This window comes from Cervus elaphus, chromosome 14, assembly GCF_910594005.1.
Source record: "Cervus elaphus chromosome 14, mCerEla1.1, whole genome shotgun sequence".
NCBI lineage: Eukaryota > Metazoa > Chordata > Mammalia > Artiodactyla > Cervidae > Cervus > Cervus elaphus.
The window spans coordinates 63,142,275-63,165,516 of NC_057828.1; the positions used below are offsets into that span (position 1 = coordinate 63,142,275).

The 23,242-nt window shown below is 34.3% G+C and overlaps 1 protein-coding gene across 1 annotated transcript in view; it reads right to left on the reverse strand.

Annotated features, from left to right (window-relative positions):
* ACBD6 (acyl-CoA binding domain containing 6) overlaps positions 1–23,242 on the reverse strand; it is a 193,237-nt gene that overhangs the window by 134,257 nt on the left and 35,738 nt on the right. The gene's annotated exons all lie outside the window — the stretch shown is intronic.

The window sequence follows — 23,242 nt, forward strand, 5'->3', positions numbered from 1 at the left end:
AATACTCTGCTAAGTGGCAACCCACTTCAGTGTTCTTGCCTGGAGAGTCCCATGGACGGTGAAGCCTGGTGGGCTACAGTCCACAGGGCCACAAAGAGTCGGACATGACTGAGCGACTTAACTAACTAAATACCTAACTAAGGAACACTTAAGTATTTGATGATCCACCATTTCTCCAAGGTCCCAAGTGACAATTTTAGGATGGCATCAGAAAGGCAAGAGGACACTTAGGTCATCACACCAGCAGAACAAATAGCAAGCTCTAGCAAGCTAAGGTTATTCCACTATTGCCTTCTGGAGCCACCTAAAAGCCATTCCCCTAGCTGATTATATTAGCTATTTTCACTATAGAAAACACATGCATTCAGTGTGGAAAAATGAAAACAAATATGAAATATAAATACCAGACCTGAATGTGATCAGGAAAATCATATCTAAATTAACAAAATCAAAGTTCCCAAATAAGAAACTAAGCTGTAATAAAAGTTAAAATTTAACCATAAAAAATAAAGAAAATATTTTTAGGTGGCAAGAAGGGAGAGAGGAAAGGAGGTTGAGATCTAAAAAAAAAAAAAGTAAACATATGGAAACACTTTCCAAAATCAAGTTTTAGTAGGCTCTGTTCCTCTGTGTTCTCAAAAAGCAGAAAGTTAAGATAAACTTAAAAATAAGATTCTCCCAAAACATGTATATGGAAGTAGTGAACTTGGATGTTGTAATGTTATTGCTTTAAAGATCAAACTGCAACCTGTTCAGAAGCCTGCATCTCTTGCAATATTTACAGTTTTTAGGCAGGACACCTAACAAAAATTAAAACTCTGAACCAAAGCATCATCTTAGAGTTAAAATTAAATACTTTTATTATTTAATTTGACTATAAAAATAGTTTCACGTCTGAAAAATATAGACAGTTACCCTATACATGTTTTTTTCTCCCCTCCTTACTTTAAAGAAGGGGTTTTACTTTATTGCTGTTACTTTTTTGTGTTTGCTTCTTTTGGTCTGTGAATCACAGCATTGAGAAAAAGATCTGGAGGCAGTGTATTTTCTCAGTTCTTAACATCATTAGGGGAACTAAAGTTTTAAGAAATGGTAGAAATTTTTGAGATGAAAGTGTCAGTTATCAACTAGGACAGAAACAAAAGTATAGTATCATAAACAAAAACTACCACCATGATTAAATAATAAAGTATACAAAGTTCAACAGCCTGATGCTGGCAAATAAAAAAAGAAGCACAAAGCAAATTCCAGTTCCCTCTCTTCTCTGAGGACCATTTTTTGGAGAATAAATGCTGCAGAGAATTTTCAGGATAGAGAATGTTTTCCCTTATACTAAAAAAGTATAATCCAAAGGGAGAATTTATTTAATCTAATTACATTCTAAATACATATTCCATTAGAAGAATGAAGTTGAAACATACTTAGATGCTTGCTATATGAATAACAAAATTGGAAATGAGAAAATTGGATACCAAAGGAAAAGGAGACAGAATTAAGTATAGAGTGTAATTTAACATGTCTGTTCTGTAAAAGACACTGTTAAGAGAATGAAATAACAAACCATGAACTGGGAAAAAACCTTTGCAAAATACATATCTATCAAAGGACTGGTATTTAAAATATATTTTAAAAGCTTCTTAAAACTCAGCAATAAGAAAATAGAAAATTATAGGCCCACATTGATGATGAACATTGATGTAAAAATCCTCAAGAAAATATTAGCAAACTGAATTCAACAAAACATTAAACAGAGTAAACACCATGATCAAGTAGAATTTATCCTAGGAATGCAAAGATGACTCAACACTCACAATCAATCAATGTGATATATACTACACTAACAAAATTAAGGATAAAGATCATATGATCAAAAGATGCAAAAAAGCATTTAATAAAAATTCAACATCCATTAATGCTAAAAACTGAACAAAAAGGGACAGAGGAAATGTACCTTAATATAATAAGGGTCTAATAGGACAGTCCTACAACTAACATCATACTCAACAGTAAAAAGCTGAAAGCTTTACCTCTAAAATCAGGAACAAGACAAGGATGCCCATTCTTACCACTTTTATTCAACATTGTATTAGATGTCTTAGCCAAAGCAATTAGGCAAGAAAAGGAAATAAAAAGCATCCAAATTAGAAAGGAAGAAGTAAAACTATCTCCTTTCATAGATAACACGCTCTTACAGGGTTTACAGAAAACCCTAAACGTACACTCCCTCCCCCAATAAACCTGTTAGATGTAATAAACAAATCCAGAAAAGTTGCAGGGTACAAAACAAACACACCAAAAGCATGTCATGTCTGTGTGAGATGAAAATTTAAGTTTTCTAATATTAAAAAGTGATGAGTGCTATAGAAAAAAAATTAGTGTGAGGAAGGTAGTTGGAATTTTAAAGGGAAGGCCTCACTGAGAAGGTCATTTCAATAAAGACATAAAGGAAGTAAACAAGTGAGTCCTGCAGTTATCTAGGGGAAACTGTTTCAGAAATAGGGAACAGCCATTGCAAAAACCCTGTGGTGAAGGTATGCTTAAAATGTTAGAGAACTTAAGTGTATATGTTCTTTGCTTAAGGTAATTAAATGTATTTTAGGAGGCAAGACTAGAAGCAAAAACACAGTTGTTCACAATACAATCACAGCTTTTATGTGTCATTCATTGAAACTCTTAATGCAGGCAAATTAGAAAAGATATCCATGGTTTACTTGGCAATTATTTGCTGTGAAAATATATACTAGTAATTAGGAATTACATGGCATTGGAAAAGGATGTGTATCTTTCTTTTTTTAGTTTTAGGTTTAAAGAAAAATAAGCAGCAAAGAATTCCCATATACCTCTCTCCCCCAATTTTCCCCTATTGTTAACATCTTACATTAGTGTGGTACATTTGTTATGATAGATGGGTCAATTTTAATACATTGTTATCAGTTAAAATAAAAACATAAGATAAATAAAAAGTTAAAATAATAAGGGGCTTCCTCTTGTGGCTCAGCTGGTAAAGAATTCACCTGCAATGTGGAAGACCTGGGTGCAATCCCTGGGTTGGGAAGATCCCCTGGAGAAGGGAAAGGGCACTCACTCCAGTATTCTGGCCTGGAGAATTCCAGGGACTGTATAGCCCATGGGGTCACAAACAGTTGGACATGACTGAGTGACTTTCACTTCACTTCATTAGTTAAAATCCATAGCTTACATTAGAGCTCACTCTTTGTTGTATATGGGTTTGACAAATGTATAATAACATGCATCTACATTACAATATCATTCAGAATAGTTTCATTGCCATAAAATTCCTATGCTTCAGTTATTCATCCTTTTGTCCATCTGAAGCCCTGGCAGTTATTGATCTTTTTACTGCCCTCATAGTTTTACCTTTTCTAGAACATCATATAGTTGCAATCATATAGTATGTAATCTTTTCTTTCACCCAGCAATATGTACTTTAAGTTCTTTCATGTCTTTTCATGGTTTGATAGCCCATTTTTTAAAAAATCAACAATTCTAGTTCTTGCAAGAAATAAATAAAAGTTGCCCTTTTAACTATTTTTATGTATAAAGTTCAATCAGTTCAGTTCAGCTGCTCAGTCGTGTCCAACTCTTTGCGACCCCATGAACCGCAGCACGCCAGGCCTCCCTGTCCATCACCAACTCCCGGAGTCCACCCTAACCCATGTCCATTGAGTCAGTGATGCCATCCAACCATCTCATCCTCTGTTGTCCCCTTCTCCTCCTGCCCTCAATCTTTCCCAGCATCAGGGTCTTTTCCAATGAGTCAGCTCTTCGCATCAGGTGACCAAAGTACTGGAGTTTCAGCTTCAACATTAGTCCTTCCAATGAACACCCAGGACTGATCTCCTTTAGGATGGACTGGTTCAATTTCCTTGCAGTCCAAGGGACTCTCAAAGAGTCTTCTCCAACACCACAGTTCAAAAGCATCAATCTTTTGCACTCAGCTTTCTTTATAGTCCAACTCCCACATCCATACATAACCATAGTGATAAAGTTCAATAGTGTTAACTATATTCTCCTCTGTGTGAAAACACAAGATTTTTCTCCAATCTTCACCATAAGAATGTGGTGGGCCCTGGGGGTCAAAAACCCATGAAAGCTGGAGGGGGGCGGGCTGGCACCTCCTAAGCCTGAGGCCCTGGAAGTTTTTAGCTTTTGAGCTAGTCCACACTCAGCCTGCAACAATTCATCAATTACCATTTAAGGGTTCATACCAATTTATGGTTCAAACAGCTTTTGTTCCTAACAAGCAGGTCTCGAGTGTGATTCTATGTATTCACCTGTCAACATTTGGGGAGTGGAACTTTGCCCTGTGAGCTCAAATCTCAGATGAATCTAAGAAAGTCCATGATTTGCAGTTTGGTCATATTTTTGTTGTTGTTGAAGACAGGAGACCTGATTTCCAAGCTCTTCAAATGTCAGAGCTGAAACTGGAAGTTCAATTATCTTCTGAAGAAATTTTAAAATGAAAATAAGTTTCTATCTGATCTGCTTTTCCTTTTGCTGAGGAAGTTCCTTTATTGTAGTGCATGTCAATCAGCAATGAATCATCCCTGCTTTTATTTGTCTCAAAAGTCTTTATTTTTTCTTCTTTTTTGTATTGACATGAGATTCACGTAACATAAAATAAACCATTAAAAAATATAATTGAGGACTTCCCTGGTGGTACAGTGGATAAGAATTCACCTGCCGATGCAGGGGACACGGGTTTGATCCCTGGTCCAGGAAGATTCCACATGCCACAGGAGAGCTAAACCTGTGCATCACAACTACTGGGCCTGCGTGCCTCAACTACTGAAGCCCATGCGCCTAGAGCCTGTGCTCAGCAACTAGAGAGCAATGAGAAGCCACCACAGTGTGAAGCCGCTGCACCAGAACTAAGAGCAGCCCCTACTTGCTGCAACTAGAGAGAGCCCACACAAAGCAACAAGGACCCAGTGTGGCCAACAATAAATGCAATCTTTAAAATATACACAATTTAGTGGCATTTAGTATAATACGTTCACCATGTTGTGCAACACCATCTCTATTTAGTTTCAAAACATTTCCGTCATATGAAAAGAAAACATCGAGCCTATTAAGCAATCACATTCATTCATCTTCCTCTGAACCCTGGCAACCACCAATCAGCTTCATTGACCCATTCTGGATACTTCATGTCAATGGAATCACACAATATGTGATCTTTTGTGCCTGGCTTCTTTAATTCAGCATAATGTTTTTGATGCGCATCTACATTAGAGCATGTATCAATATTTTATTCCTTTCTATGGCTGAGTAATACTCTAATGTATATATTCCATATTCTATATCCATTTATCAGTTGATGGACATCTGGATTACTTGTATCTTTTGGCTATTATAGTGCTATGAATATTTGTGTACAACTATTTCAGTATCCGTTTTCAATTCTTTTGGGTTCATACGTAGGAGCAGAATTGCTGAGCCCTCCATAGCAAAGAATTACTTGGCCCCAAATGTCAGTAAGGCTAAAAAGCGCTGGTTTATGATTTCATCAAATGTTTAAAATTTTCAACCATTACTTATTACATATTTTTTTCCTGTCTTCTCTTCCTCTTCTTTATGGGATTCCAATTATATTTATATTTGTTCAGTCTTTTTATGCTCTGTTCATTTTTATGTTTCATTTGCTGCATCTTCAAGTTCACTGATCTGTTCTTATGCAATGTCTAATTGGCTATTAAGTCTTTCCAATGTATTTTTCATTCAAATATTAATCCTCATCTCTAGAAGATTCAGTTGGGTCTCTTTGTGTCTTCCATATCTCTATTGTGTTCATGTTTCCTCTATTTTCTTGAATATATAGAATATACTTATAACTGCTGTTTTTCATCTCTATCTTTTCTGTGTCTGCTTTCACTGACAGGATTTTCTCCTGCTTATGTATATTTTCCTTCTACTTTTGCATGTTTGAAAGACTTTTACTGTAGGATAGGTATTGTAAATTCTGCACTCTTGTTTGCTAGATTCTGTTGTGTTCCTTTAAATTCTGTTAGACTTTGTGTGGGTATTAATTCAGTTACATGGAATCAATTTGATCCTGTCAAGTCTCATTTTTAAGCTTCGTTAAAGCAAGGGAAGAGCAACCTTTAATCTAGAGCTTAATTTAGCCCCAGTACTGAAATGAAATCCTTCCGAGACTTCTATCATATGCCCCATGTATTACATTTTCTTTCTACTCTGACCAATAAGAAACAGAATAGTCTCAGTTATATGTCAACTCCAGGAATTCTTCAGCTTGCTGCTTTCTTGTACTTCACTCTCCAGCCTGTTAGTTTCCTCTCACATATACACAGATTAGTATTCCGCCAGAGTGACTCCTCTGTAGATCTCTGGAACTCTCCCTTTCCATGTGAGAACATCTTCTCTAGTATTTGGCCCTGTATATTCATTCCTGCTCAAGTTTGCAAGGTGGCCAATCTCTTCTGGATCCCCCCTCCCTGCAATGAAATTGCTTCCAAACAATAAGGTGAGGAAATTGTAGGGCTTACTTTTTCTCCTCTATAAGTTTCACACTACTTTCAGTGCAATGTCTGAAAATCATCATTTTGACTATTGTGTCGTTTTCTTCCTGTTTTAGACAAAAGGGTAAATCTTGTCCCTATGATACCAACACACCCTAGAGCAGAAGTCCCTAAAACATTAAAAAAACAGCATACTATTCCATGAAGTAATGTACCATAATTTACTTAATCATTATCTGACAACTGTCTATTTAGATATTTTCACTTTTTCATTGATAAACAAAGGTATAATAAGTACCTTTGTACATAAAGCATAATATAGTTTTAATTAAAATCTTTAGGGGAAAAAACTGATTCCATAAATCTGAATATAGTACATTCTAAATATGTTTATTCCTGGGATTAATTCTTTTTTTCTGATGCAACTGCACAAAGCACATAGAACACTGGTGACAATTTTTGGAGGGTGGGGTGGAAAATTATATTTTAGGCAAAAATAATTTTTTAAAAATAATCTGCCATTATCAGATTGAATTCAGAATAAAGCTGCCAAAAACGCATTAGTTTTCTTCTCCAGCCACTTCATCTATAAGATGGGCTAAACTCTGGCTACTTTACCCTCTTAATTTCCACTCCAATGAAATGCTTCTCATAGAGGCTTAAGAAGTTTATTCCATTTCTCTCTACTCAAAATCCATTAAGTTATTTTTATGTTGCATCAGCAGTTAAAGAAAGAGACTCCAATTTGGCAGCCAATAGGATAAAATTTGCCAATTCTTCTATTGCCTCAGACTATATTATTTGAGACACTGAAACGCTCCTTCACTCAAAGGGGAAAGGATAAGTTGTAGGCTGAATCTTTATCACGTGTTTAGATTCTACCTTAGTCAGTTACTGGGTGAAGATTTAAAACCCTGTGAAACTTTCTTTGCTATCTGAAAAATAACTATTCCAAAAATTATCAGGCTGATTTGTACAAGAAGGGGGTTTCCTGATTTCATGTGCTACCTTTCTTGGTTTCTGTTTCTATCACTTTGCTTATTTTGTTTATAAGTCCAGCTATAAGAATTTGAGTATCAATCTCTCTGCCTCAGTTTCCTCATTTATAAAAATAAAAGTAATAGTATCTATCTCATTTGGGTGTTTTCAAGATTTAAAATATATATGTAAAACAGAACAGTGTCCAGCACAAAGCAGACACTACATAAGTGTTAACTGATGTAATCATTATTATTATTAGTTACAAAACGGCCATTTCCCATGTCTCAGCAGCACAGATATAAGATATTTTGATGTGGTGACAAACAACATGGAACCATGAATCTTTATCTAATAGCTTTAAAATTCTGATTCTCCCTGTAAAACAACAAATCCCCAAACCAACTACTAACACTGTCATGAAGAAAAAAAAAAAAAAGGAAACAAGGACTTGAGGAGTATCCTCCATGTGCTTCACACTTTTATATATTATCTAATTCCAACTTCAAAACAATTCTATAAAACTGATATTTTTATTGTATCTCTTTTAATCTAAGACATCATTATAAGAACCATTATTTTCTGTAATGCTAAGACAGAAAATACAGCCAGTTATAGTACACCATCCATTTTATAACATAACCATAATTAATAAATGTTAAAAACTGAATAAATGACTGCCTTATATTTGATAAAATATATCTCCATTTTACAGATTAGAAAACTGAAGAGAGGTGAAATACCCAATGCCATATAGTAAGTGCAGAACTGAGTTCCAAACCAAGATCTTTTGGGATCCAGAGACTATGCTCTTTCTATTACACTATACTACCTCTCTAAGCTACTTTGGAAACTCTTACCAAATATTCTGAATTAAAACTTCATTCTATCTCAAGTGTATATTTAAAAGATTCTTAAATACTTTATCAGTTCAAAAGGAAACTTTAAAATTTAAATAAACATGTAACTCTTTAACATTGAGGCTGATTTATTATGTATACTATACACAATTTAATCAAGTAGACCAATAAGATAGTTCCAAGCCCTTAAAAAGAACACTTTCCTAATAATCCTTTTAAGGTAGTCACTGTAATTTTTTCCCTGAAACATGAAGTTACTCATTTTCACATACAAAAGTAAGAATGTTAATCTCACCTTAGCTATTACCTGTCATTAAGAGCACCTTAAAAAAAACTTCACCATGAAAATATTGCTGGTTGTTTTTCATAACAGTAATACTTTAAAATTCCTCAGGAAAGATAAAGTCCATAAATCTAGGTTTTTTCATCTTAGCTTCTCTTAAAATTATAAATATATATAAAATTATGGATAGGTTTTAAAATTGATGCTGTACTATAATTGGCTATGTTTCCTGTCTTAGAAATTACAAAAAATAATGGTTCTTGTAATGATGAAAAAATTACCTTCAGGATATTGTAGCTAACTTTCTAGAAATGTAACAGTGGTCAAGATTTAAATGTTTTTTGGAAAATTATTCTGAATACAGCATTTATCATACTATGTAGAAATAACTTTCTTTATATGATGTCATGTTAAAAAACATTAAGATCCAATGGATGGACAGACCACCGTTATGCACAGACAACAATTAGTATTTGAAATAACACAGGTCAGTTTAGGAGTTTATTTACATACATACACATAAATATTAGTAATGTCATATCACTACTTGAAAAAAAAATTCGGCATTCATAATCATTTAAGAAAAATGCACATTAACACAACAATGAGCAAAAGATTTTAAGCTAATTCCCTTGGGATAACAAAATTATCAAAATTGGTAAAATTGTAGTGAAACAAGTACCCCATACTAAGTTAATGGCCCTAATGCTCTTGTAAAATGATGTTAATCTTTTGGAAAGCAATATTGCAATCCTATCAAGACGTATAAAAATAGTAGAATGATTTTTATTATTTTAAGCATTAATATAGCTTCTGGATATCATAAGATAAAAATAAAATTCTAAATTATAGTAACTTTGTATAGATTTCAACCATAATCCTTCCTGTTACTCATTTTTACATGAAATCAGTATTCTTGAATTTTTAAGATAAGAAATGTGAATCAGGATACTGTTTTGAGGATAAAATTCCCTTTTCTGTTATTTTCATGAAGTAATTAAAAATCTGGCCCTAGGATACTTTTAAGATCACTTGGTTCTGATCTCCTCTTCCACTCTTCTCTGGTTTCTCTTTCCTTGTGTCTTCATTGTCCTTGTCCTGCTTGACTTTGATTAAATTTTCTACAGATTTCTCTCAGTGTGAGGTTTTCTACTGGAAAGAGAATTTTGGCTGGTTCATTTTGGAACTCAAGAGCTCCAACCAGCTCTAGAGAACCTTACCATGAACCCCCTATACTCTTCACCTGGGGGCAATTTTAGGCTTCTACCATTCTCAGGTCAGACAGACTCACTAGTGTTTCCTTCTGCTTCCTCCTACAGAGTTGCCAATGCTACACAGATCTTGGAGCTGTTTATAGAAGAAGAAGGTGAAAGTCATTCAGTCGTGTCTGACTCTTTGCAACCCCATGAACTATATAGTCCAAGAAATCCTCCAGGCCAGAATACTGGAGTGGGTAGCCTTTCCCTTCCCCAAGGAATCTTCTCAACCCAGGGATCGAACCCAGATCTCCCGCATTGCAGGTGGATTCTTGACCAGCTGAGTCCCCACAAGGGAAGCCCATGAATCCTGGAGTGGGTAGCCTATTCCTTCTCCAGGGGATCTTCCCGACCCAGGAGTCAACCGGGGTCTCCTGCATTGCAGGTGGATTCTTCACCAGCTGAGCTATCAGGGAGTTGTTGATAGTCTGTCTCTAGGGTCTCTGACCAACTAGTTTTGTTACCCAAGAGCTTTTGGTTATGCTATCCTACTTATTCTACTAAGGACTGGGGAAAATTCAGAAACCATGCTACAAGCGCTGCCATCTTCCCAGAATTCCAATAACCCTGAATGATTTTTGACAGAAAGTATAAATGGAAATATACAAATGAATAGATTAGTATGGCTAAACTAAATGTATTTCCATTCCATCCTCTTTTCCATTACTTTTGCCTCCATTCAACCAACTATCTTAATAAGATGGATGATTTCATGAAGGAGAGCTACAGAGACTGATAAAGCAAGACAAGTTTAGTGAATATGGTCTTTATAGATGGTAAAGGAATGAACAACTCAGATAATTGGAAGAAAAAATTCCTATTCATTTCTCCTTGATGTTATTCTGCAACATATTTTGGGTCAGAGACTGTTACTTAAGATACTTTGTGATTATTATAGGGCATCTAAAATATACTCTCCGAGGAAATTCTTCTTTATTTTTCTATGCTCCATGTACTGTAGTCCTGAGATAAACTGTCTGCCTGTTTTTAGCTTCTACTTAAATAAGAAGAGTAGTGGTATATAGGCCAAGGAAATTTTTGAGTCTTTCTTTTCATTCATCAACATGCTGCTTGATAAAACAAGAACAAATTCCTCCTTTTTTTTTTTCCTCAAGTGTAAAGGCAGAGAATCCACTAAAAGTGAAGAATATTTCTGGATATTTATCCTTAATAAGTTTCTTCTTGAGTGGTTTTTTTTTAATTCCCAAGGGACATACTAATATAAGTTCCCATTTCAAGAAGCTACAAAAAGAATGAAAATTAAATTTAAAGAATATCTAAAGAAATATAAAAATAAGGGGAAAAGCCAATGTAATAGAAAACAGATGTTCATGGAGAAAAATTAATAAAGCCCATAACTGGGTTTTTTAAAAGATTAGAAAAATTTTAGCAAGAATGATGAAAAATGATAAAAGCCAAAAGATCAATGTTAGGAATGAAAAAGGGACATCAGGACATATCTGAAAGAATCAAAAATTAACATGTAAATCTTATGAGAAACTTTAGCCAAATAAATTATTTGGAAAAAATAGACCAATTTCTCAGAAAAAGAATACAGTTTACCAAAGCTAAGTGAGTAAGAGATAGAACATCTGAATAGTTGTGTGTCTATTAAATAAATTGAATCTTTAATCAAATATCTTACTGCAAAGAAAACCTCAGGCCCAGATAGCTTCACTATTACATTCTTTCAATCATTTAAGTAAGAAATAATGCCAGTCTTACACAAACTTTTCGGGAAAACAGAAAAAGAGAGAACACTTCCCATTTCTTTTTATAAAACCAGAATAACTGACACTTAAGCCTGGCAAGAGTGCTACAAACAAGGAATATACAAGATAATTGCTCTCATTTAACACAGGTGAAAAAAATTCTTAAAAATACATTAACAACAGACTCACAGATAGAGAACAAATTTGTGGTTGCCAAGAGGAGGGAGTCGGGAAGGACTGGATTGAGAGTTTAGGATTTAGCAGATGCAAACTATACAGAGAATGGACAAACAACAACGTCCTACTGTACAGTACAGAAAACTATGTTCAGTATCCTATAATAAACCATAATGGAAAAGAATAAAAAAACAAAGTAATTCACTCCTTTACCAATTTAAAGTCCAAACGTCTCCTTTCACAATACACAAAACTTTTACTACCGTATTTAAAACTGTAACCCAATATCCTCTTCATTGTATACTCCTATCCTTGTCTCCCTGTGGTAGAATTTAACCTCCACAAGGGCAAAGGTTTCTGTCTATTTTTGCTCACTGATATATTCTAGGAAATTAGAATAGTGCCTGTCAGGTTGTTGTTTAGTTACTAAGCTTTGTTTGATTTTTTTGCAACCCCATGGACTGTGGCCTGTCGGGCTCCTCTGTCCATGGGATTTCCCAGGCAAGAATACTGGAGTGTGTTGCCATTTCCTTTTCCAGAGGATCTTCCTGACCCAGGGATTGAACCCAGGTCTCTTGCATTGCAGGCAGATTCTTTACCAATTGAGCTACCATAGAAGGCACTTATTTGTTGAATGTATGAATAAATGATTTAAAATAAGTCAAATAAGGTAGATACTCACATGAGTGAAATTTAGCTAAGTGTAGATTTTAGAATGACAGACTATTCAAATCCTACTTTACCACTTATTAGCTGTGTAACTTCAAGATGGGTTATTAATTTCCCTAAGCTTCAGTTTCCTTGTCAAGAAAATGCAGATAATAATAGCGTCATCTTTATAGGGTTTTAGTCAGTGAGGACTAAATAGAATAATGTATCTAAAGGATTTAGCATAGTGCATGGCTCATAGTAAAATCTCAGGAAATACAGCTAATAATTTTTTTCCTGTCTTAATCTTACTTCAGTTAAATAAACAAACAATAAAATTTACAGCACTGTGTTAGTTTCAGGTGTATGGCAAAGTGATTCAGTTATCTACATATGTATTTCTTCAGATTCTTCTCCATTATATGTTATTATATATACTGAATATAGTTTCCTGTGCTACACAGTAAATCCTTGTTGTTTTTCTATTTTATACATAGTAATGTGTATCTGATAATCTCATACTCCAAATTTATCCCTCCCCTTCTCTCCTCTTTGGCAACCAAAGGCTTGTTTTCTAAGTCTATGAGTCTGTTTCTGTTTTGTAAATAAGTTCATTTGTATTAATTTTTTTAGATTCCACATATAAGTGATATCATATAATATCTCCTTTCTCTGTCTGATTTACTTCACTTGGTATGATAATCACTAGGTCCATCTATGATGCACAAATGGCATTCTTTTATTCTTCTTCATGGATGAGTAGTATTCCATTGTATATATTTACCATATCTTCTTTTTTTTTTTTTTTTACCATATCTTCTTTATCCATTCCTCTGTCAATGGACATATAGGTTGCTTCCATGTCCTGACTATTGTAAATAGTTCTGTAATGAACACTTTTCAAATTAAAAGATCAAATGTATCTTTTCAAATTAAGAGTTTTCATCTTTTCTGGATATATGCCTAGGACTGGGATGACTGGATCATATGGTAACTCTATTTTCATTTTTTTAAGGAACTTCCATACTATTCTCCATAGTAGCTGCACCGATTTACATTCATACCAATTTACATTCCCATCAATAGTACAGGAGAGTTTCCTTTTCTCCACAACCTCTCCAGCATTTATGCTAATAATTATTTTCATTATTATTGAGTATCTTAACCAAAAGGCATATATAAATGGATCAATACTCTCCAAAGCGGCAAAGTCAGTCTCTGACCCTATCCATATTATATACCACTTTCATTAATAGTTGACTCAAGGTACAAAAAAGAATGCTAATCAAATTTCCTGATGAAAGGATCATCAAACCTAGATGACACATTCATGACCCAAAAGAGTATCTTAATGTTGGAATAATATGATAAATCAAATAAATGGAATATGAGTACACATAAGGTAATAAACTTAGTACAGAATAGATATTACATAACAGAATGTGTGAAAAAAAAAAGATTTGGGATTTTAGTTTCCTGAAAGTTACAAAATTTACATTGTAATGTGGCTGCCAAAAATGTTTAAATAATTTTAAGTTACATCCATAAAAGACAAGTATTCAAATAAGAGAAAAGTTCTATTCTATAGAATCAAATAGAATACAGTCATATAGAAACAGCCTGTTCAATTCTAAAGCCAGAATGAAAGGGAAGTTATTAGAAACTAAAACTTGTTCACACAAGAGTGACTGGGATGGTGGTGCAACTTGATGGTGATGGGAGTGAAGAAGAATGTTAGAAATTAGTAATATCTAGCCTGACAAAGAGGAGACTTGAAAGTTGTCTTAAAATAATGAAGGACTGTTATGTAGATGAAGATTTGGACTTATTATATGTAGGGCTAGAAAGCAAAAATAGAACAGATTAGAAAACAACAGTAACAACAACCACAAAAAAACAGATTTTGGCCCAATACAGAAAGGAGCATCTAATAATTAGAGTTTAAAAAAATTGGGCCAACTTTTTTACAAATAGTATATTCCCATCACTAGTAGTCTCCTGAAAGTGAAAGTTGCTCAGTCATGTCCAACTCTTTGCGACCCCATGGACTATAGTCCATGGAATTCTCCAGGCCAGAATACTGGAGTGGGTAGCCTTTCCCTTCTCCAGGGGATCTTCCCAACCTAGGAATTGAACCGGGGTCCCCTGCATTGCAGGCGGATTCTTTACCAATTGAGTTATCAGAGAAGCCCAAGAATCTAAAAGACTGTGTGTTAGAATAACTTGGAGACAGAAGATTAGCCTAGACAACCACTAACATTCTAAGATTACAGCCCTTAAATAAGTGAAGAAAGATAAATATGATAATAAAAAAGACAATATACAAATGGCCAAAAAGCACATGAAAAGACACTCAACATCATTAATCATCAGGGAAATGCAACTCAAAACCACAATGGGATACAACTTCACACTTATTAGGATGCCTGTAATCAAAAAGACAGAAAACGATGAGTGTTGACAAGGATGTAGAGGAAACCAGAACCCTCACAAACTGTTGATGGGAATACAAAATGTTGTAGTCACTTTGGAAAAAAGCCTGGCAATTTCTCATAACCATGAGTAATGAAGGCATATGTCCACACAAAAACTTGCACACAAATGTTCTTAGCAGCCTTATTCACAATAGCCAATAAGCAGAAACAACCCAGATGTCCACCAACAAATGAAAAGATAAACAAAATGTGGTATATCCATACAATTGAGTATTATTTGGCCATAAAAAGGAATGAAGTGCTAATACATGCTACAACTTGGAAGAATCTTTGGTCTTCCATGCCAAACTAAATGAAAAAAGCCAGTCACAAAAGACCACATATAATATGATTCCATTTATTTGAAATGTCCAGAATAGGCAAATCTATAGGGACATAAAGTATATTACTGGTTGCTTAGGGCCAAAGGAAATTGGGAAATTGAGACTGGTAGCTAAAGGGTATAGAGTTTCTTTCTGAGGTGATGAAAATGTTCTAAAATTGATCATGGTAATGGTTTTACAACTTCATAAATATGCTAAAAACCATTGAACACTTCAAATAGGTGAACTGTATAATATATGAATTATGGTGTATGTCAATTTTTTTTAAAAAGGCACCCAAGATAGCACAAAGTTTCAAGATAGTAAGTGAAGACATAAACACTCTATACCCTAATTAACCTCTAAATTCATCACATTAATTATCACAATGATTAAATATAATGACAATCTTGGGAGGTGAGGAAAATGATAAAATGTTTAGTACATTATGTTTAAAGAGACTAAGAAACATGATTATATTAGAAAGAGTTTTACCTAAAAATGTTTAAAGGTTAGCTATTTTAAAGAATACATTTGGTTATCTGAAAAATTCACCCAGGTAGAATAGCTCATGCCCAGATCTGAATCAAAGAGGCACTGGTATAGACTAGGCAATCTCCAATCTAAAACCACTAGATTACGATTTTAACCTATTACTACAATCACAAAAATCAAAGTTATTCTAGACTGTATAGAGATTTAACTGGTACACATACTCTCAATAAAGGTAACACCAATTTAGGGTTATATTTCCTGAACTGTGGCCAATATGGTACCAATGCATAAAGGAAATGTATTCATAATTAATTGGAAATATAATTACAATCAATGAAACTTCAAATCTTTTTATTATTCTTTTGTCTTGATTACCATCAAGACTTATTCAGGTCAGTCTTCTAAAATATAAAAAGGTAATGTAATTTTATAGTTTAAAATTTTCAAAGGAGATATAAGCAAAACCTTCAAAAAGTTTCAGAAACTCTTCACATTTTCTAACTCTATATCAAGGCATGACCTGACTGCCCCCAGGGAAAGAAACCTGGGCAGACAGTAATTGTATTTGACAGTAGCAATTACATGCAAGGTTGGAGATTAGAAGACCATTAATGTGTATGCAATAATTGCTCTGGTATTTTCTGTTACTATGGAGAGTCAGTTTTGAAGAGAAGACATGGTAAACCTTACCTTGGATACATCTGATCCAGGAATTCTGCCCTAAGAAAGCAGGTGAATAGTGAGCACACTGGTTATAGTCACAACAGGCATGCACGACATTCTTCTGTTAAGAATGATATAGGAAAAACTAATATGTAATTCTAAAAGATATTTCCACCTATGTTGTTGTTTAGTCACCAAGTCATGTCTGACTCTCTGTGACCCCATGAACTGTAGCCCACCAGGCTCCTCTATCCATGGGATTTCCCAGGCAAGAATACTAGAGTGGGTTGTCATTTCCTTCTCTAGGGGATCTTCACAACCCAGGGATTGAATCCACGTCTCCAGGTAGATTCTTTACCACTGAACCACCAGGAAGCCTCATTTCAACTAAATATGAAGAATATTAGAAAGACTCACACAATGAATATGACTAAATGTTGATCTTCAGCAAGAGTCCAAATAAATTATTTTTCATAACATCACATGATAACAAAAGCTTACTCAGTATTTGGAAACTATATCAAACAGAGAACCTTAAAACCTGGAAACTCAGGAAACATCATAAAGACAGCAAAAATATCCAGTTTATCCTAAGAACAGTAATCGGAAGCTGGTAGACTAAACACACACCCTTGATTCCTTCTCCCTCCATTTAACATACTGAAACAACTACAGTAAATCTGGAAGAAATTATGGTACACCTAAAGCGAGACGGTGCAGGGCAAGAGAGCCACGGGCGCAAAGGTTGGAACAGAAATTTACCCTGGCAGTAAAACTAAACATTCAGGGGCCCAACCACCTGATAAAGATGAAAGAAAGATTCCCTTAGCAAGAAGAGAGGGATCACACCCACCACATGCTGTACGGGCCTATACATGGTGAATCCCGCTTACTCTAGCAGTCCTAACCCAGCCTGGTAGACTATATCTCTTTGACAGGGACCTACCATTTCCCAGAAGTCTCCTAAGAAAGGTCTCTCTCATTCCATCTCACCTTGTCTTAGTAGAAAGATCAAAGCTCACTGGCCTACTGGACTAGAAAAAAGATTACATCTGCTTTGCCTGTCAGTCTATTATTGCTCAAAAGACCTTGATAATCAGATCAGTGCTAAGGAAACCTAAAATCAGTAGTCAGAGAAAAATTACAAGCATTTAAGGAGAGGGAGAAGTTAAGATGAATCAGAATGAATGGCTTCTTTTGAGGTAGGCAAAATTAGTTGAAGGAACAAAAGAGAGCTTTCATACAATAAAATATAAGGACACAGACATACATGAACACTGGAGGTATTATTTCATAAAAGTCTACTAACATGCCAGTTTAATATATCTTTCCTGCAGCATGGTTCAAAATAACCCTTCAATGAATAAGCATGACTCCACAACTGAAATGTTTTCAAAAAGACAATGAAAAAATACACCCAATTGTTAGAACCATCTTAAAAAAGCACACATGTCATAATCTGAGGCATAATTTATGTTAATAAATATCCCCAACTTTCTTCTGTGTTGAGTTCAACTCAAAACAGTAACTACTTTTAAGCACTTACTCTCTTATCACTGAAAGGTATATTAATTAACTGCTATCAGAACAGTATTATTAAGGATTTAGGCTATGTTGCCACACAAAAGGTAAGAAACAATATACACCAAATAAGATCAAATATTAAAATGTACACAAGAAACAATAAATGTGATAAGTTTATAGAAAGAGGGAAGTTAGTAAGGACTGAGCTTCATGAAATAAACAGGAATTGATCAGGATTAAAAAAAAAAAAGGTAGAAATGGTTAAAAAGAGGCATGTCAAGAAGGGCAATAGGAAAGAAAGGCATAATAACTTCACTATATTTGAGGGACGATGAGGAGGCATGTCAGATGGAAGTCAGGTTTATAGTGGGTAAAGTTAGAGATAAATCTGAGGGAGTTGGGGACAGAGTTACAAGTTACAAAGGATTAGAAAGTAAAAAATTAAAAACTGAGCTATTTGAGCTAATAGTTTCTAAGAAGTTTGGAATAAAATTGGCTTTTCTCATTTTCCTGTTACCCTTCATTATAAAGAGAAACACATGTTTTAAAATGTTTGAAACATATGTATAAAATTGTTCTTCATATGTAATACAATCACATTTAGAAGGTACCAAATTTTAAAACATATAGCTTCAAACCCTCTAGTAAAAATAATTATAGTTTTCAGAATCTCTGTAGTATAACCACTAAAAGTAATTCATATCATAAAATTAAAAAGTTATTTGTGACATTAAAACACTGAGTGAAAGTTCATCAGGCAATCTAGTAGTGTAACAAAGAGCTTAAGATATTACAGTTATTCAAGAGAAATTTCTAATATTTTAATAATTTGGCTATAGAGCACCTTAATATTTATAATTTTGAATGTATGGTCAATAATCTTAACTTTTTGCACTTTCTCCATAACTATAATTACTGTTCTATTTCCTAACATTTCCTCCAGTTTTATCTGTATAGTTTGTTAAGGGTATTCTTGGATATTGGGGAAATCATTTATAAAGCCAGAGACTGAAATGTTCAATCCTAGTTTAGCTAAGGAGATCCAGCTCAAATTAGCTAGAACTCACAAACAGCTAATGAAAGCAGATGACAACAGGGATATGAGAAGACTGGTCCTTTGTGACTCTTCTATTCCCAATAGAAAGCTCTGTTAGGGATCTCCCTAATAGCTGTTAGTACAAGTTAAAAGTGTTCTCACACATTCATTTTAGTTTAACTATAACACACAGAATAAGAGGGGTTTGGCACTCCATCTGGTAATATATGTGCAATGCCAAGATCCTCAAGTTCCAAGGGGAAGAGGAAAAAACAAGTCAATTTTGATTTAATTCATAAACTCCTCTTATTGAGAATTCTATGAAATGAGGGATGCTTGCACAAGGAAAGGATTATTATGTATCTAGCTGTATTTATACAACACTTAAAAATTTTACAAAAGGAAAAATCAAACACACACAAATATTGAAACCTGGTGAATTGCATGTGGTTACTCAACATGCTATTTGGGGAGTAAAGGTTTCATTTAGTAAACTTTGATTCAAAATGTAAAATGAAGCTATTAGCATGTTATTTATTCTAATTATATTCCATTTTAAAGCAACAAACCAACAACATAAAATTGAAATATAAACACAGTATATTCAAGAGGGATTTTATGAGACTATTTATGACCATATTTTTATAAAAATATTTACTACACGTGTGATTTGAAAACAGTTTCTCTGCAATGAGGTTGTAATCTCCATTTGCTGTTGCTGCTGTTTAGTTGCTAGGTTGTGTCTGACTCTTTGCTACCCCACCAGGCTCCTTCTGTCCATGGGATTTCCCAGGCAAAAGTACTGGAGTGGGTTGCTGTTTCCTTCTCCAGGGGATCTTCCCAAGCCAGGGATCAAACCCGTGTCTCCTGCATTGGCAGGAGGATTCCTGACTGCTAAGCCACCAGGGAAGAAGCCCTGTAATCTCCATAGCAATCAATAAATTTGGAGTCACTTATTTTCAAATTACTCATAATATTTTGTGATTTAAAATAAGCTTTCATAGATGATATCGTTAAATACAAACGATAAGCATTAAGAGTGATTTTTAAACTACATTGGCCAAAACATCATAATAACAAAGGAAACTCATAAGGTTATTTTTTTAAGTTAACATTAACTCACAGACTAATCTGGGTCTATTTTGTCACTTCCAAAACCATCAGAAGGAAGGATATACTTCCTGGATATATCAAATAATGTCTAAGTTAGTTTTATAAACTTTAAAAAGAGAAAAACCCACTTATCTAAAAGAATTTTGTGCAGTGTTGTCAATACTCAACAGTAATAAAAGTGGTAGCCTAAACTGTCAACTTCTCCAGGATATCTTCACCTAATTAGGTGTTTGTTCCCTTTCACTTAATTTGCTGACAGTTGTTCTCTTATAGACTAGAGTGATAGCTGTTCCTTCTGACACTTCATCCCGGCTAATACGAGTTCTGACAGAATCTAGTAAATAAGATCTATCTTACAACAGATTTGAAGCTGTGGACTGTATTAGACACCAAAGGTTTATGAGAGAATCCTTCAGAAATTGGTGAAACAGACATAACACAGCTGAAATTACAAGTTTAAAAAAGAAAAATCCTTGATATATAGTTTCTATTTTTATACCTTGATAAGTATACTAAAAGTCAATTAAAAATAACATTTTGAATATTTTAGAGCATACTTTAATTTATACTGTTATTATAAGAGTGTAGATTAGAATGTTATTAACTTGGCACATTTAGAGTTTGAAAAACAAGGTAAGTTTTCTTTATGGATATTAGACCTACATATTGCTGTGTAATTTTCCTACAGCAATCTAAAGCATTAAAAATTGAAAATTTAAGCACCGAAGATATATTCACATTACTCTAACATACCTCTTTATATCCTTTCAAATCAAGTCAGAAAATCTAGTTCTTCCACATATGAATTCCTCTAGATCACTATCTAAAAATCTTACTTACCTAAGTTAAAATCATTACATTAATAATTCTCAAGCAATAATATAAGGTCTCCCAAGCAGTGAGTATTTAAATATTTTTAATATATTAATGAATTATAAAATAGAAAAACAAAATAGTTTTTTACTTTAAAGAAAAGTAAAAGGTAGTATTTTTGGAATAGAAATAATTTCACAATGCTGTTAAAATATCTATCACTAAATATCTAGCACTAAAATATTAGCTGCTATCACTAATCTATCCATTCATATTTTCCTAACCAATGATCCATACACATTAAACTTCTCTCCATTTTCTGAGTATCCCAAATTCTCCTATGTGTCTACTCCTTTGCACCTGCTACCTCTATCCAAAATGCTGTTCCATCCTTCCTTCCTAAAAAACCTACTCAAATAATAAGACCCAGCTTAAAGGTTACTTTCATGGCTTTCCAATAGTCAACAAGCAGAAAGTCATTCCTGTGAGTCCACAGCCCTTGGTTCATAATGTTACTAGTATTTTTCAAACTCTACCACAATGATCAGTTAATTTTTTTTTCCTTCACTAGATTTTGATCTCTCTGAGAAAAAGGATTATACCTTACTTACTTCTGTATCCCCGAATTCAGCACTATGGCCAGACAAGCTGACTGAATGGTAAGTAAACGAACAAATAAATTAGTATATTATTAAATCTTTTTTGTAACTGAGTAGCTACAGTGTAGTAATATAATACAAATTATAGGAACATTTTGTATATTACCCAAACATATTCTGAATTAGACAATCTCATAATTGGGAAGAACATTAAAGAATAACTATTAACATAATGAGTAAGAAAAAATAATAGTGAAACAATAATCAATACACAAGTTTAAACCAAGTCTTTACATTTAATTATTTTCAAAGATGAGAGATCATATTTTGTAAAATAACAAAAAATATCAAGTAGATCAAACCAATTATTCTAAATATCCTTTAACATAAATAGCTTAAAAATACATAAAAGCTTAAGAAATACTTTCTAATTGGTTCAGAAAACTTACTGCTTGTGATTTTTTTTTCTATTTTTTCATAGTTATAACCAAGAGTATTTACCTTTTACTATTGAAAAGTGAAATTTTAAACACCTATTCAAAGATTACTAATGATAAGTTAGGACAACAATCAACATAAAAGAAGTAACAACCCTCAAATACCAAGAAACTTGCTATCTATTTTATAGGTATTCTTTACTCTGAAAGTGTGAAAGTCTTAGTCCCTCAGTTGTGTCTGGCTCTTTGCAACCCCATGGACTGTAACCCACCAGGCTCCTCTGTCCATGGGATTCTGCAGGCAAGAATACTGGAGTGGGTAGCCATTCCCTTCTCCAGGGAGATCTTCCTGACCCAGGGATCAAACCCAGGTCTTCTTCATTGCAGAGGGAGTCTTTACCATCTGGGCCACCAGGAAAGTCTATTCTTTACTCTGGATCCTGTCTAACTACTTGTGGTGTTAAGCTATTCATTTGTAAGTTTGGCTAAAGTAACTGGTAAAGACTCCTTTGGGGCATATCATTTGTAATGCTGATTTATTGATCTGCTACCTCCCAGTATAGATCTGACTCTGAGCATACTTAGGGTGCATAATATGGAAACAGAATGTGGTGGTTGACTATCTTGCTTTATGAAATGGTATGGACATATAAAATGGTACGGTTTAATTAAATGAACTGAACTGAGAATGTTGTTTTCATCTACATAGCTTTAAAACATTAGTTTTAGCGATGTCATTATATAATAAAGACTCAATAGCTGTGGTTCTACAAACAACCTCAGAAATAGCTATCATACTTCACTGTATAAATATTATCTCTCATCTATTCATTAATTCAATTTATAGTTAAGTTGCCTCCTCACTGGGAGTACAATGGTGACCAAGACAGATAATGTTCTCTTGACCTCTTGGAGCTTAAAGTTTAGAGGGAAGAAAAAAGTGTTAAGTCACTTACAATATAAACAGACAAATACCACATAAGGAAAAGTAGCATCTATATTTTTTAAAGTTATATTTCATTCTTTATCTTCCAGATCTTATGGAACACTGTTCTCCTATATTGTTTCCACCCTTTGTGCTGTGTGCTGTGCTTAGTCGCTCAGTCGTGTTTGACTCCTTCCGACCTCATACGTTGCAGTCACCAGGCTCCTCTGTCCATGGAGATTCTCCAGGCAAGAATTCGACAGTGGGTTCCCATGCCCTCTTCCAGGGGATCTTCCCAACCCAGGGATTGAACCCAGGTGTCCCTCACTGCAGGCAGATTCTTTGCCATCTGAGCCACCAGGGAAGCCCTGTTTCCATCCTTTACTGTGAAGCAACTCTGGCTCATGATTTGTAGTCCCAGATTTC